Here is a 16,555-nt window from a genome sequence, read left to right as displayed (position 1 = left end):
TAAGCTACATTTGCTCTTCGTATAATTACTAACCTTAGAAACAAGCGTATAAACCTCTTGACATATTTTGCACACTTAAACTCAATAATGTCGTACGAAATAATTTTCTGGGGTAACACAACGCTTAGAAAGGAAGTACTAATCGCACAAAAGCGAGTAGTATGTATAATATGTGGATATCGAGGTACGTCATGTAGATACTACTCCTAGGTGCTAGGGATTTTAACTGAACCGTCACAGTACATATATTCACTAATGAAATTCATCATAAATAAACCATCATAACTTGTGAAGTACAATGATGTACGTACCTGCAACACTAACACTAACAGCATCAGTGGCTCAAAATGGGAGTTCCATACGCAGCAACAAAACTTTTGATCATTTGCTCAACAACATAAAATGTCTGACAGATAGCGAGGCAAGTTTTAAATCTAATTTACAATCATTTTTCTGGAAAACACCTTCTATTACTTTCTTGACGAATTTCTTCTTCAAAACTGGTATCTACCAAAATAAGCGTAGTTGCATGAGTAGGACTACAAATATCTACATGTTGACACTAACCATGAATGCATATCCTGCAAACTGAATCGATACACATCATTTCGATGAAGGTATCGTTCAAATGATCTATGGGACATATAACTAACTAACTAACACTGCTTAGAGTGTACCTAAAGGGAACCTCATACGGGACGGTATTATGTGCATTCCCAAGTGACACTTCGCTACTGCAGGGGCAACAATGTGATCGACGGATCTCAAGCAGTAGACCAGCTACCGATCCCAGTATCGCAGTGCCCTCCAAGCTCAGCAGTGTCGGGAAGCCGCGCTTCTGCAGTCCAGCCGGCAATTAATCGTGCCCTCACGGAGGGATACCGACCAAATCCCTCACCTTTATTTCCATGCAAATTGCCTTTCGCGGGGAAGGAAATAAAAATAACGGGACAAGAACTTTGCTGCGCGAGCAGAGTAGAAAGTTACCTCGTCGCAGCTCTCCCTAGAGTGCACACACAAATTTCCCAACACGTGTTATCGTGCCGAATACCGGAGGGATTAGCAAATGTCATGCCTGTTTATCTCGCAGACTGTAATTCTCGCAGCGGAGACTAAAAATTACGTTTCGTCCGACAGAAAGGTGTACCGTTGGGCACCTGTAGCCTCGACGGAACCGCAGAGCACTCGCGGTCCTACGCGGGCATTTTGTCTTGTTCATCCGGACATTTATAAAGCGCGCCGGCGAATAAACTTGAATTAATTAACGAGAGTTTTAGGAATTAATTAGGAGGTGCGTAAGAGAATTTCAACAAATGAGGCAGTGAATCAAAGCAATGGTTATGGTCCAGCGGGTTTTCTTCATTGCCGGTCGTTCAATGAGGTTGTAATTACTTGACCACGGTGAAATTCATCATTTCGGTAGGCCCCTAAAGTCGCAGTGTAGTTTCTTACCCAGATTCATTCTGGACCTTTAATTCTACATCTACATCTTCATACATAATCCGTATGATGCGGGGCGGAGGGTACCTTGTACTTAGACGAGTCATTTTGTAAGGTGTCCGGCAAATTCAATACCTTCCATGAAAACCCTAACGTGATAGCAAATCCGGCATATGTCACATAGCTCCGAATAAATCCTGACATTAAATTAACCAAAGTAATATGATCAACGAGTGAGCAAATGGAATACCACAGACTAACACAACAAGGCCTAAATGCACGTCATACCTTCCCACCGTGAAACAAACGCAGTTCCGAGGGGAGAAACGAGAACAGAAGCCGAGAGCAGAGTCGTGTAGGCTACGAGGCCCTACGATAATGGACGGACACCCACGTCGCCAGCCGACCGCCAAGACCACTCCCAGCCCATGTTAAAAGATAGAGCCCTCCAGAAGAACAGTATAGATTTTACGATAATACTAAAAGGGCCACACCAGCTGCAAGTTTTAGCGTGAGACTATATGCGTATCTGTTACATGGCAAACATTAAAAACATTGCCCCAGCACGAAAAGTATAACGTTTCCCATTGGATAGACAGAATTTTTGTAGGCGGAGCTTAAGGTTAACATTGAGGCCCTGAGTGGTCAGTTGAAAACACGGCCAGATAGCTTTTCTTAAACCAGCTTTGGTAAATGGTAGTAAGGAGAAGTTAGAAAGAGTTGCTTCCGAGACGGCGAGGCGTGTGGAGCTGCGCCGCCCGCCACCCCCTGACACTGCCTAACCAACGACAAGGTAATGAACGCATGCGATGCCGCATGATAGCGCGTAAGGCTTCACTCAGAACTGCAGAAGTCTCATCTGTTACATCCCCTTTTTGCGTAATACTAGTGTCGATCGTCAATTAAAGCTCATGGTATTCACATTTGCTACTGAAAGTTAAAATCTGAAATGCGATGATTTTTCTGTTGTAATTATTGAGAAGCCACATCAGCCACTGTAATTTATGACAAGTTAAATAAGTAATTAAAGATAATTAAGGGTCACTGTAGACCATTTTGATAGTTTTCTCTTTTATGAAACTTAACTTAAACCTAGATTATAGATGTGATATGGCATAAGTCATCCTTCGATCCATTATAGAACTTGGAAACCCATTCAGGGAATATTCGTTCACATTTTTGTTGAACGCAGTTGGTTTTTATCATCCTGTATTAAAATATTTCCTTTTATCAATAGTGCAATTTATAAACAATGTTTTGTGAGTAGAATAAAATTTCCAATGGTAAACTTAACTATTTTCTCGACGTTATTTTACCAGCCAACTAAAAATAGTAAAGCCTTGAACCCCTTCCACTAAATTTGGTATCAAGATTCTTTTACGGGGAGTGCAGTGGAGCTGACGCTGAAATCATTAAGTATTTGGTTATACCATCGCTAGTCTCACTGAACTCTTCTGAACTCTACATGTCACGTGTGGTCTGACGTCTCCTTACCAGCAACAAGTCCCAGGTTCAAACTAGTCAATTCCCTAAAAAACACGCCTAGTCAATTCCCTAAAAAACACGCCTCTGGATGGATTACTTCGATGTCTTCCTCCAATCCGACCTGGTGGGGATCCCAAATACTCTAGCAGTACTCAAGAACGAGGCCTACTAGTATTCTAAATGCGGTCGAATTTAGAGATGAATAACTAGCCCAATTAATATAAGTCGACAATTGACCTTCCCTACTACCGTCCCTATGTGCCTGTTCAACTTCGCATCGTTTTGCAACGTCACACCTAGATATTTAATCGACTTGACTGTTTCAGGCACCACAATACAAATGCTGTACTCGACTATTACAGGACTGCTTTTCCCACTCATCTGCGTTAACCTACATTTTTCTACATTTACAGCGAGTTGCCATTCATCACACCAATTATAAATCTTGTCCAAGCCATATCGACTACTCCTACAGTCACTTACCGACAACGCTTTCCCGTGCACCCCAGCATCATCAGCACACAGCCGCAGATCGCTGCTCGCCCCGTCCGCCAAAACACATAGAAAACGAGAGTGGTCTTATCGCAATTTTCTGGATCGCTCCTGACGATACCCTTGTCTCTGACGAACACTCGCCGTTGACGACAACATACTTGTTTCAGTTACTTAAGAAGTCTTGAGGCACTTACATATCTGAGATCATACTCCTTATATTGAGACTGTCGTTAAGTCTCCAGTATGGCACTGTGACAAACCCTTTCCACAAACAGAGGGCTTTGAAACATTCCTGTTATCCTTTATTCACGGTTCGCAGAAAATCTTAAGCTAAAAGGGCAATTCGAGTTTCGCAGGATTTATTTCGTGGGTTGGATCTTTCTTCTGTCGCACCTCTGTTAACAGTTTGCAGTGAGGCAATATGTCAAATGCCTTCCGTAAATCTAGGGATATGGTACCTTTTTTTTTTTTTTTTTTTTTTTTTTGGTAGGGTTTAAGGACGCTCAACTGCTGAGGTCATTAGCGCCCAGTCACTGGTGTTAGAGCACAAGGAACCTGCTAAAACTCAAGGGGATGGGGGGACATCAAAAGGACCTGACAAAGATGCAGATGAAATAAGTAAAAAGGTTAGATGTCTTTGGTCAAGCCAGTTAAAGTTATAAAACGCAGAAGACGAGCAGCTGCTCGAGCGTCATCAGCTAAAACATCCGGTAAGGTAGATGGCAGGGACAGGACAACACGAAATTGACTAAAACGGGGACACGACAATAAAACATGGCGCACCGTTAATGCCTGACCACAAGGGCACTGCGGGGCTGGGTCACCAGAGAGCAGGTAGCGGTGGCTAAACCGGCAATGCCCAATCCGCAACCTGGTCAGAAGGACCTCCTCGCGCCGAGATGGTCGGGAGGAAGTTGACCAAGCAGTTGGGAGCGGTTTGACTGCCTGGAGCTTGTTTCCTTGGAGGGATGACCAAGCATCCCACCACAAGGACACAAGCCTCTTACATACAGCCCCACAAACGTCAGATGACGGGACACAATGGGAGGCTGGCCGAGGCTGGAGGACTGCAGCCTTGGCTGCAGCATCCGCAGCCTCATTCCCAGGCACTCCTACATGTCCGGGGACCCACAGAAAGCTGACAGAACCGCCATTATCGGCGAAACAATGGAGGGACTGCTGTATTCGTTGAATCAAGGGATGGACCGGATAGGGAGCCCCAAGGCTCTGAAGAGCACTGAGTGAGTCAGTGCAGAGGACATACGATGAATGGCGGTGGCGGCGGGCATACTGAATGGCCTGATGGAGAGCAAAAAGCTCGGCCGTAAAGCTGGAACATTGGTCAAGGAGCCGGTATTTAAAGGTGGCGGTCCCGACGACAAAGGCACAGCCGACACCATCGTCAGTTTTGGAGCCATCGGTGTAAATAAAGGTGTGACCAGCAAGTCGAGCACGAAGTTCGACAAACCGTGAGCAATACACTGCAGCCGGAGTACCCTCCTTCGGGAGTGAGCTGAGGTCGAGATAAATACGAACCGGAGCCTGGAGCCAAGGTGGTGTCGGGCTCTCACCCTCTCTGAAGGTGGTAGGGAGGGCAAAATCCAATTGTCGAAGCAGGCGACGGAAGCGGACTCCGGGGGGCAGCAGGGCAGACACATATAACCCGTACTGACGGTCGAGAGAATCAGCGAAGAAGGACTTGTAAGAGGGGTGGTCGGGCATAGACAACAGCCGGCAGGCATACCGACACAGCAGTATGTCGCGCCGGTAGGTCAACGGTAACTCGGCAGCTTCAGCGTAAAGACTCTCGACAGGACTAGTGTAGAAGGCTCCGGTCGCAAGACGTATCCCCCGATGGTGGATGGAGTTGAGCCGGCGTAAGAGGGATGGCCGAGCGGACGAGTAGACGAAGCTCCCATAATCCAGCTTCGATCGGACTATGGACCGATACAAGCGAAGCAGGACAGTGCGATCCGCTCCCCAAGATGAACCGCTAAGAACTCTGAGGACATTAAGGGAACGTGTACAACGGGCCGCCAAATAAGAGACATGTGGAGACCAACACAGTTTCCGGTCCAACGTGAGCCCTAGAAACTTAGTTGTGTCCACGAATGGGAGAACAACGGGACCGAGATGTAAGGATGGCGGAAGGAACGCTTTATATCGCCAAAAGTTGATACAAACCGTCTTCTCTTCAGAGAACCGGAAGCCATTTGCCACGCTCCATGAGTAGAGGCTGTCTAGACAACGCTGGAGGCAGCGCTCCAGGAGGCATGTTCTCTGGGCACTGCAGTAGATCGCGAAGTCATCGACAAAGAGAGAGCCTGAGACATTAGGTGGAATGCAATCCATAATTGGATTGATCGCGATGGCAAAAAGGGCTACGCTCAAGACGGAGCCCTGAGGCACTCCGTTCTCCTGGAGGAAGACGTCGGACAATACTGAACCCACACGTACCCTAAACTTTCGATCCGTTAAAAAGGAATCAATAAAAAGGGGCAGACGACCACGTAGGCCCCACTTGTGCATAGTGCGGAGGATACCTCCTCTCCAACAGGTATCATAAGCCTTCTCCAAGTCGAAGAACACGGCTACCGTTTGGCGCCTTCGCAAAAAGTTGTTCATGATGAATGTCGACAAGGTCACAAGGTGGTCAACAGCGGAGCGGCGGCGACGAAAGCCGCATTGGACATTAGTAAGTAGTCGTCGAGATTCAAGAATCCAAACTAACCGAGCATTAACCATGCGCTCCATCACCTTACAGACACAGCTTGTAAGAGAAATGGGGCGGTAACTAGAAGGAAGGTGTCTATCCTTCCCGGGTTTGGGTATAGGAACAACAACGGCGTCACGCCAACGCATGGGGACCTGACCTTCGGTCCAGACGCGATTGTAGGTACGAAGAAGGAAGCTTTTGCCCGCCGGAGAAAGGTGTGCCAGCATCTGAACGTGAATGGCATCTGGCCCCGGAGCAGAGGACCGGGACAGTGCAAGCGCACGTTCGAGTTCCCGCATAGTAAAGGGGGCATTGTAAGTCTCCAGATTCAGCGAGTGGAAGGAAGGTCGCCGAGCCTCGTCTGCCTCTTTCCTGGGAAGGAAGGCAGGATGGTAATGGGCGGAGCTTGAAACCTCCGCGAAAAAGCGGCCAAGGGCGTTGGAGACAGCCACAGGATCAACAAGGACCTCATTACCTGAGGTCAGGCCAGGTACTGAGGAGTGGGCCTTAATGCCCGACAGCCGGCGCAGGCTACCCCAAACAACGGAAGAGGGAGTAAAACTGGTAAAGGAGCTCGTGAAAGAGGCCCAGCAAGCTTTTTTGCTGTCTTTGATGACTCTACGGCATTGCGCTCGGAGTCGTTTGTATTCAATACAATTCGCCAACGTAGGATGGCGGCGAAAGGTGCGTAAAGCACGTCGTCGAGCACGGATAGCGTCCCTACAAGCCTCGTTCCACCAGGGGACGGAAACGCGACGTGAAGAAGAAGTAGTACGAGGTATGGAACGTTCGGCAGCATTGATAATAACAGCCGTGAGGTATTCGACCTGACTGTCACAACTGGAAAAATCGCGGTCCGGAAAGGTCGCCAGGGAGGAGTAAAGTCCCCAGTCAGCTTTCAGTATGTTCCAGCGCGAAGGACGTGGGGATGGGGTGTGGTGCAGGAGACGAACGACACAGGAGAAGTGGTCGCTCGAATAGGTGTCAGAAAGGACATACCACTCGAACCGACGGGCAAGAGTGGTAGAACAGATCGAGAGGTCCAAGTGGGAGTAGGTATGAGTAGAGTCCGAGAGGAAAGTCGGGGCGCCGGTATTGAGGCAGACAAGATTGAGATGGTTGAAGACATCCGCCAAGAGTGAGCCTCTTTGACAGGATGCAGGAGAGCCCCAAAGGGGATGATGGGCATTGAAGTCGCCAAACAATAAGAACGGCGGGGGAAGCTGATCGATCAGGTGCATCATGTCTGCCCGGCTAACAGCAGATGACGGTGGAGTGTAGACGGTACAAACTGAAAAAGTAAAAGCAGAAAGAGTAATGCGGATAGCTATTGCTTGGAGTGGGGTGGTCAATGGGATGGGATGGTAATAGACATCGTCCCGAACGAGCAACATGACCCCACCATGAGCTGGGATACCGTCCACAGGGGCGAGGTCATACCGCTCCGAGGTATAGTGGGAAAAGGCAATACGGTCAGTCGGGCGCAACTTGGTTTCCTGGAGACCAAGGACGAGCGGACAGTGCAGGCGGAGGAGCAGTTGTAATTCCTCCCGATTAGATCGAATACCTCTTATGTTCCAATGAAACAACGCCATCGCTAGTCAAAAAGTTGGGGGAACGAGACGGGGAAGAGCTGGTCACCTCGATGGCCGCGGAGGGCCAGGTTGCGAGGCAACAACGCTACAACTGGCGGCAGGCGGATCCGGTTCCATCGACTCGTCGCCAGCTGCGGCCGCTGTCCCTGATTGTGTAGGAGGGGCCGCATCATTTGCCGACAAAAGGCCGGCGGAACGCCTGGCAGCAGAGCGTCCTGGCGAAACTGAGGACGGCCGGGAGCAGCGACTCACGGATGAAGCGTCAGATGAAACGCGCCGGGGTGGAGAGGGGGAGAGAGATTTCTTCTTGGAGGCCTTCTTGGAAGGCCGAGGAGGCACAGGGATGTTGGGCTGGACCCGAAGAAGGTCCTCACGCGCGGGGTCCGTTTTGGAACGCCGGACCTCGGAAGCTGGGGTCCGGAACGTTTCCCCGATGGACGCCTGAGAAGAGGATCGCTTCTCAGGTGGCGTGGGGGGAGGAGGAGGAGGAAGGGTGGCCCCTGGGGCAGGGGGGGTGGGGGCCGCGGGGGAGGAGGAGTTGGAAGGGAGGGATTTGGGAGGCGGAGGCAGAGCCCCCTGATGGGCAGAGGAGGCGGAGGGGGGACAGGATAAAGGTGAGGATACAGCGGAAGGAGTGGACACAACTGAGGCAAACGAAGTGGCCAGTGACACGGGATGAAGGCGGTCATACTTCTTCCTGGCCTCAGAATAAGAGAGCCGATCCAAAGTTTTGATTTCTTGTAACTTTTTCTCCTTCTGATAGGCGGGGCAGTCTGGGGACCTAGGCGAGTGGAGGCCAGGACAATTAGGGCACCGAGGTGGTGGGGTGCAAGTATGTTCCTCACGAAGAGGACGTCCACAGTCGCCGCAAAGGGGCTCAGCCTCACACCGGGACGACATGTGCCCAAAACGCAAACATCTAAAACAGCGCATAGGAGGCGGGACGTAAGGTCGCACGTCGCACCGGTAGCACATCACCTTTACCTTCTCCGGGAGAACGTCCCCCTCGAAGGCGAGGATAAAGGCCCCGGTGTCGATGCGACGGTCTTTGGGGCCGCGCTGGACTCGCCGGACGAAATGCACGCCGCGGCGCTCCAGGTTGGCCCTGAGCTCCTCATCAGATTGTAGCAGGAGGTCACGATGAAAAATGACCCCCTGCGTCCTATTGAGTGCCAGATGTGGGACAATGGAGACTGGGATGTCCCCTAGGCGGTCGCACGCCTGGAGTGCCGCCGATTGTGTGGCAGAGGTGGTCTTGATAAGAACGGACCCAGATCGCATCTTGCTGAGAGCCTCGATTTCCCCGAAGACGTCCTCAATGTGGTGAACAAAGAACATGGGCTTGGAGGTGGCGAACGTCCCCCCATCTGTTCGAGAACAGACCAAATAGCGGGGGAAGTACTTCGCCCCAAGCCGGCGGGCCTGTCCCTCCTCCCATGGAGTGGCCAAGGGGGAAAGGGCAGGAGAACCAGAACTAGAAACGGTACCTTTTCTTTTGGAAGACTCGGCCGCAGAGCGACCTGATACGTGCTGACGTTTCATGTGCGAAACATCCGCCCCGATACCACCCACTCCGACCAGGGGCTCTCCCCACGGGCGCCACCCAGCCGCAGCAAGGGCCACCTGGCAGGATGACCATTGCCGGGAGTCCTGATGCCCCAAGGAGACGGGCATCTACTCCTTGGCCAACGTGGGGAGGGTGCAGCTCAGGTATCGGCAGTACGATCCCTGTGTTGTCAGGGGGCTACAACCTAGAGGGTACATGACGACCCCACCACAACGGGCTGGCTACCGTGCTGGATTTCTGGTGCCATGGAAAGTCCATCACGATCGCTGGTGCAGATGGAGAGGCACTATGGGCGTAACGTGGACAACCCATCAGGCGTTTAGGCCCAATTTGAGGAATAATGGGTATGGTGACAACGCCGGTGCAATGCTGAGTGCCAAGGTCTTAGTGCACTTAGGACCAGTGGTACACCATGTAAGGTGTCCTTCCCCAAAAGGCTCGTACTTCTATAGAATTTTGAAAAATGGAGGTCAAACCCCAAGGGGGACCATCACATTAAGGCCAAAACATTTGAGACTCCTTTTAGTCGCCTCTTACGACAGGCAGGAATACCGCGGGCCTATTCTAAGCCCCGAACCCGCAGGGGGGGGATATGGTACCTGCCTGTTGCTCTTCATCCATAGTTCGTACGACATTAAGAGAGAAAAGGCCGAGCTCAGTTTCGCACGAACGATGCTTTCTAAATCATTGCGGATATGTGGATAGAGGCTCTTCTGTCTCGAGGAAATGTACTATATTCAAACTGAGGAGATGTTCAAGAATTCTGCAGCAAACCTATGTTAAGGATATTCAAGTATAATTTTGCAGGTCCGTTCCCTTAGTCTTCTTATTCGGAGGAGTCGCGTGCGAGATTTCCCAGTCGCTTTAGACTTTGTGCAGGGCAAGAGATTCGCGATAAATGCACGGTATGGTATTTCGTAATTGTCTGACCAATGCTTTACACTTGACGGCGGTGGCAATAGTAAAAATAATAGTATATTAATACTTCAGGCTTTCCCGGCGATATCTTGATATGTGGAATAATCGGGTCTACTGCCGGATGTTTGTGTCGCTCTGGCACAATATTTCGGCCACGTAACTCGTTACCTTCTTCAGGTGCTACCTGAGACTGCCGTGTTGGAGAACCTTGTCCAGTATTTATGCCCAGAGGGCGCTGGGCGCTCTGTTTGCCCTCTGGGCATAAATACTGGACAAGATCCTCCAATACGGCAGTCTCAGGTAGAACCTGAAGAAGGCAACGAGTTACGTGGCCGAAATATTGCGCCAGAGCGACACAAACATCCGATAGTAGATCAGATTACTCCACATGTCAGTATAATAATATTTTATCCTAGTATATTTTTATACTACTGTATTAACACATACCCGTGATCAGAGAGTAATACAAATTGGGCAAGTATACCCACAAATATTGTAGAAAGGCATGCACATGTAAGATCAAGAGAAGGACGTTTTGAACATTTACTATGTGTAAAACGCCACCACGAATTGCAAAGGATTTTTGATACATCATGTATATCTAAATGCACGGCACTGTGAGCGCATCTTAAAAAGTCCTTGTTTCGAAAACTTTACAGAATCAGGGAAGGGTTCTCTTAAGTTACCAAAATTTACGGGTGCATTTAAAAGTTTCTGTTTTAAAATCTTTTCTGTACAGGACAAGAGTAAACCATTGGTCAGGCAATTACAGCATACCATGCCGTGCATTTATCGTGAATCTCTTGCCCAGCGCAAAGCTCCAAGCAAATGGAAAATATCACAGGCGACTCCTCTATATAAGAAGACCAAAGGAACGAGCCCACAAAATTACACTCGAACATCGTTAACATAGGTTTGCTGCAGAATCCTTGAACAAATTCTCAGATATAATAATAAATTTTGTAAAGTATCCTGACAGACTCATCAGAAAAAGTTGTTAGTATAAGATATGGTGAATAAAAATAACGTGGTGAATAGAAACGAAACATACGATAAATGTGTGTGATATTGTGCCTGAAGACAATTTGGAATATCATTCAAAGATTTGTTTGTCTATGTTAGTGGTGACCCAAACTAACGGGGAAATTACGAATTTCGAATTTGGCGATACTATCAGTTGATGATTTGTTCACTCTATGACAAACACCGGATGTCGTCCTGTATTTGATTACTACGAACTTCATCTGTAAGTATCAATCTAAATTGTATAGTTTTAATTTAAGTATAGGGTTAGCGAATTTGCAACTCCATTTAGTTAACCAAAAGCTCAGTTTCAAAGTAAAATGTGTTGTTTGGGAGGCAAAGTTTATGTTGATGTTTTTCTGAAGGAGTAGATATTGTTCGAAAGCCCTTCGTTACTTCTACAGGTACGACTTGTACATTCAAAGCCATCATTTTTAAACATATCAGTGATTTAATGTATTAACAAACAAACCGCGTCCTTGAATTTAACGTTACTATTAAGTAATTGCAGCTATAATGATTTATATTTGGGAAACAGAATAAATAATCACAATTCAGACAATAATTTTAGTTTTTGTATTGAATATATTGAGTATCACCAGATAAATTTAGTTGCTTTTTCTCCTAGATCCAAAACAGACTTTCACTTTTACCTATTCATGCCAAAGACAGCATGTCGACAGAATCTACAGCGAATTAGGACAAACTGTCGGCATTCGCGGAACACAGACTAAATAGCGGGAACAAAACGGAATTTGACGGTATCAAAATGCAGGAGCAAGCTCACTCTACTGGCATTTAGTAATTAAGAAAAAGTCCATAGTCATCTGCGTCCTGCAATCTTTTATTAGAGAAGGCGTCTTCACGTCAATTTCAGCAATAAAGCATGTACCAAGAAATATACATCAATGAACTATCGTAACTGAAGTAATGTTTGCCTCAGTAATATTAATAAGAATTTTTGGTGTCATAAATATCCATCACATCAATCTTTTACAGATGTAAACCTTACTTTTCAGCGGGGATATCGTATTGCCCAACGGCGAACTGGAGAGCAATACGTCCCTTGTTGAGGAAAGTGAAGTCTTCAGTTTTTCTTCTTACCTGAAACAAATGAACACATTAATAATTTTTCGTCCTTTACTAGTACGTAAAACCTAGTCAACATGTGTATATTTTGTAAACTGCTTTTTCCTCTACAACCAGTTAGTTGTTTAATAATGAAGATAATTTCTTGACTAATTATAGACTTACACCAGACACCCAGACGAGTGACGGCTCGTCTAAGTCACACTTGAGTAATTTAGCTGACATGTAGTGTAGCAACCTGGGGTACAGAATCTTTGAAGGGCATGGCCGTATAATGCCCGCTTTACACGCCATGTATGCTACAAATGTTTTCTAGACTACAGCTCACCTGTTCGTGAGCTCAGTGGCTCAGAATGTAATGCAATACGATCAGTTGCCCAATGGAATAAAATGTCTGACAGGGGGAAAGTAAATTTTTAATTTGATCTCAACTAGTTTATTCTAGACAGATTCTCCTGTAGATGCAGTAGAATTCGTAATAAAGAAAACTGAGATGTTTGGCTCGAGTTTTTTCAGTAGCAAACGTGTACTGTCACAGCCTAATATAAACTTATTTAATTCAGTTTGAGCCACTGAAATGGCCAGCATAAACAAAATCTAATCACGCCTCCTTTAGGTAGCCTAGTTTGATCCAATTTCGATAGACATCGTGCGAGTTTTATATAGAGCATGAAATTAACTAATGCTTTCATTTATTTTCATGAAGGTGTTCCGTCTTTGCAACTACATGAAAGGCAGTTTGTTTTTTGCCACACGCGTTTCGCTTCCTTTAGTTATGAAGCATCTTCAGTGGCCCGTAATACACGTTTGTTTTTGTATATATAATAAATGAATTACGTAATGGTTACAAATACACTCCTTGAAATGGAAAAAAGAACACATTGACACCGGTGTGTCAGACCCACCATACTTGCTCCGGACACTGCGAGAGGGCTGTACAAGCAATGATCACACGCACGGTACAGCGGACACACCAGGAACCGCGGTGTTGGCCGTCGAATGGCGCTAGCTGCGCAGCATTTGTGCACCGCCGCCGTCATTGTCAGCCAGTTTGCCGTGGCATACGGAGCTCCATCGCAGTCTTTAACACTGGTAGCATGCCGCGACAGCGTGGACGTGAACCGTATGTGCAGTTGACGGACTTTGAGCGAGGGCGTATAGTGGGCATGCGGGAGGCCGGGTGGACGTACCACCGAATTGCTCAACACGTGGGGCGTGAGGTCTCCACAGTACATCGATGTTGTCGCCAGTGGTCGGCGGAACGTGCACGTGCCCGTCGACCTGGGACCGGACCGCAGCGACGCACGGATGCACGCCAAGACCGTAGGATCCTACGCAGTGCCGTAGGGGACCGCACCGCCACTTCCCAGCAAATTAGGGACACTGTTGCTCCTGGGGTATAGGCGAGGACCATTCGCAACCGTCTCCATGAAGCTGGGCTACGGTCCCGCACACCGTTAGGCCGTCTTCCGCTCACGCCCCAACATCGTGCAGCCCGCCTCCAGTGGTGTCGCGACAGGCGTGAATGGAGGGACGAATGGAGACGTGTCGTCTTCAGCGATGAGAGTCGCTTCTGCCTTGGTGCCAATGATGGTCGTATGCGTGTTTGGCGCCGTGCAGGTGAGCGCCACAATCAGGACTGCATACGACCGAGGCACACAGGGCCAACACCCGGCATCATGGTGTGGGGAGCGATCTCCTACACTGGCCGTACACCACTGGTGATCGTCGAGGGGACACTGAATAGTGCACGGTACATCCAAACCGTCATCGAACCCATCGTTCTGCCATTCCTAGACCGGCAAGGGAACTTGCTGTTCCAACAGGACAATGCACGTCCGCATGTATCCCGTGCCACCCAACGTGCTCTAGAAGGTGTAAGTCAACTACCCTGGCCAGCAAGATCTCCGGATCTGTCCCCCATTGAGCATGTTTGGGACTGGATGAAGCGTCGTCTCACGCGGTCTGCACGTCCAGCACGAACGCTGGTCCAACTGAGGCGCCAGGTGGAAATGGCATGGCAAGCCGTTCCACAGGACTACATCCAGCATCTCTACGATCGTCTCCATGGGAGAATAGCAGCCTGCATTGCTGCGAAAGGTGGATATACACTGTACTAGTGCCGACATTGTGCATGCTCTGTTGCCTGTGTCTATGTGCCTGTGGTTCTGTCAGTGTGATCATGTGATGTATCTGACCCCGGGAATGTGTCAATAAAGTTTCCCCTTCCTGGGACAATGAATTCACGGTGTTCTTATTTCAATTTCCAGGAGTGTATGTTACTATGTTACGTTTTCTCATGTTTTCCAGATTATAAACAACTTTTGAAGCAGAAGTTTCGTGAAGTTACATTATTATCTTTCGTCATTTCTTTGATTAGTGTGTGTGGTTTGATATTTTTCATTTGTTTTGTGTGTGTGTGTGTGTGAGAGAGAGAGAGAGAGAGAGAGAGAGAGAGGGGGGGGGGGGGGGGGAGGAAAATTCAGTAACTATTAACTCTGGTTATGTCTCGCACTTCTGTTTGTTATTGTTCTGATGGCTAATATGACCAGTAACTTACTGCTTATATTGATTTGGTCGTTGATTACTTTCTTTTTTATTGCAAGATCTCTTTTTATATGAAAGATTTTTTGTAATTGCAGAAGCTTTTTTTGTAGTAATTATTCACTCTAACAATTTTCATGTCTTGCTGCACATTGGATGGTTCATGTCCATGTTTTATCAGATGTTCACCAAAGGGAGAATGGTTATATTCGTACTTCCAGCTTCTTATGCGTTATTTATATCTTGTTTCGAAATTTCTGCCTGTCTTCGTATGATGCATGGCTTTCACACATGCCTGAAACTCTGCATTCAAAACAAAACGTCTCAGACTCAAATGACACACTTCACTAGATAAATGTAATTCACAAAATTTAATTTTTGCCTTTATTGCTTCTGTATGTCTTTGCCGGTCTTGTTTTTGTACTATAAAATTCGCCAATTCCACCTGACAATTCCAAGGAATGAAACAACTCCCCCTCTGGCCTGTCCAGCTAGCCGCCCGGTCTAGCGCGCTGCTTCCCGAGCGGGAAGGCGTGCCGGTCCCTGGCACGAATCCGCCAGGCGGATTAGTGTCGAAGTTCGGTGTGCCAACCAGTCTGTGGATGGTTTTTACGGTGGCTTTCCATCTGCCTCGGCGAATGCGGGGTGGTTCCCCTTATTCCGCCTCAGTTACACTATGTCCGCGATTGCTGCGCAAACACTGTCTCCATGTACACGTACGCCATAATTACTCTACCATGCAAACATTTGGGGTTACACACGTCTGGTACGAGACATGGTGAGTTCAAGTGCGGAGCGAGCTTTCTGTGTGTTGGAGCTCGACAAAAACAAGTATGCTATAGCTGTTGAACGGGTGTTTAGATCAAGTACGGTAAGAAGGCCATTTACCACTGGCACAACAAATTCGTTACGACGGGTTGCTTGTGCCCAGCAAAGAGAAGCAGACTTACCAGTGTGAGTGAAGTTGAATGTAGAGTGCATACGAGACACATCCGTGACGGGTCCAAGGAAATCGGTTCGTTGCGCATCCCGTGAAATCGAAATGGCTCCAATGACAGTTTGGAAAGTCCTGCGGCAGAAGTTGTCTATGAAAGCATTCAAATTGGAGCTAGTGTAGAAGCTCAATGACTTCCACAGTCGACGATGCCATGCTGGGACGGGTATGGCAAGAGTTAGATTACCGTGTTGAGATTTGCCGAGTCACTCATGGTTCGCACATTGAATGTTTGTATAAATTGCTAAAGGAAGTGAAAAAGATTGCTGAATCATATTTGATTCAAAAAAGCAATGCAGTTTACATAATTAAAGGTTACTTAGATGACCGAGAGTAGTGGTTAGTAAGGAAAGCGGATAACTGCAGCACATTGTCACATTTCAGTAATTGTTTGTGGTTTACTGCTTTCACAAGGTCATCTGTCAAGATGTGTAACACACAATAGTAATGGTTCAAATGGCTCTGAGCACTATGGGACTTAACTTCTGAGGTCATCCGTCGCCTAGAATAAGAACTAACCTAAGGACATCACACACATCCCTGCCCGAAGCAGGATTCGAGCCTACGACCGTTGGAGCAGCGCGGTTCCAGACTCAAACGCCTAGAACCGCTCGGCCACAACGGTCGGCCATAATAATAAGGTCGGTTGGCTTTGTTTTCAAGTAGACAGTAGCATGTAACTGAATATT

The sequence above is a fragment of the Schistocerca americana genome, chromosome 3 (genome assembly GCF_021461395.2).
Source record: "Schistocerca americana isolate TAMUIC-IGC-003095 chromosome 3, iqSchAmer2.1, whole genome shotgun sequence".
Classification (NCBI taxonomy): domain Eukaryota; kingdom Metazoa; phylum Arthropoda; class Insecta; order Orthoptera; family Acrididae; genus Schistocerca; species Schistocerca americana.
The sequence above is the reverse complement of the archived record's forward strand: the minus strand, read 5'-3'. Positions refer to the sequence as shown.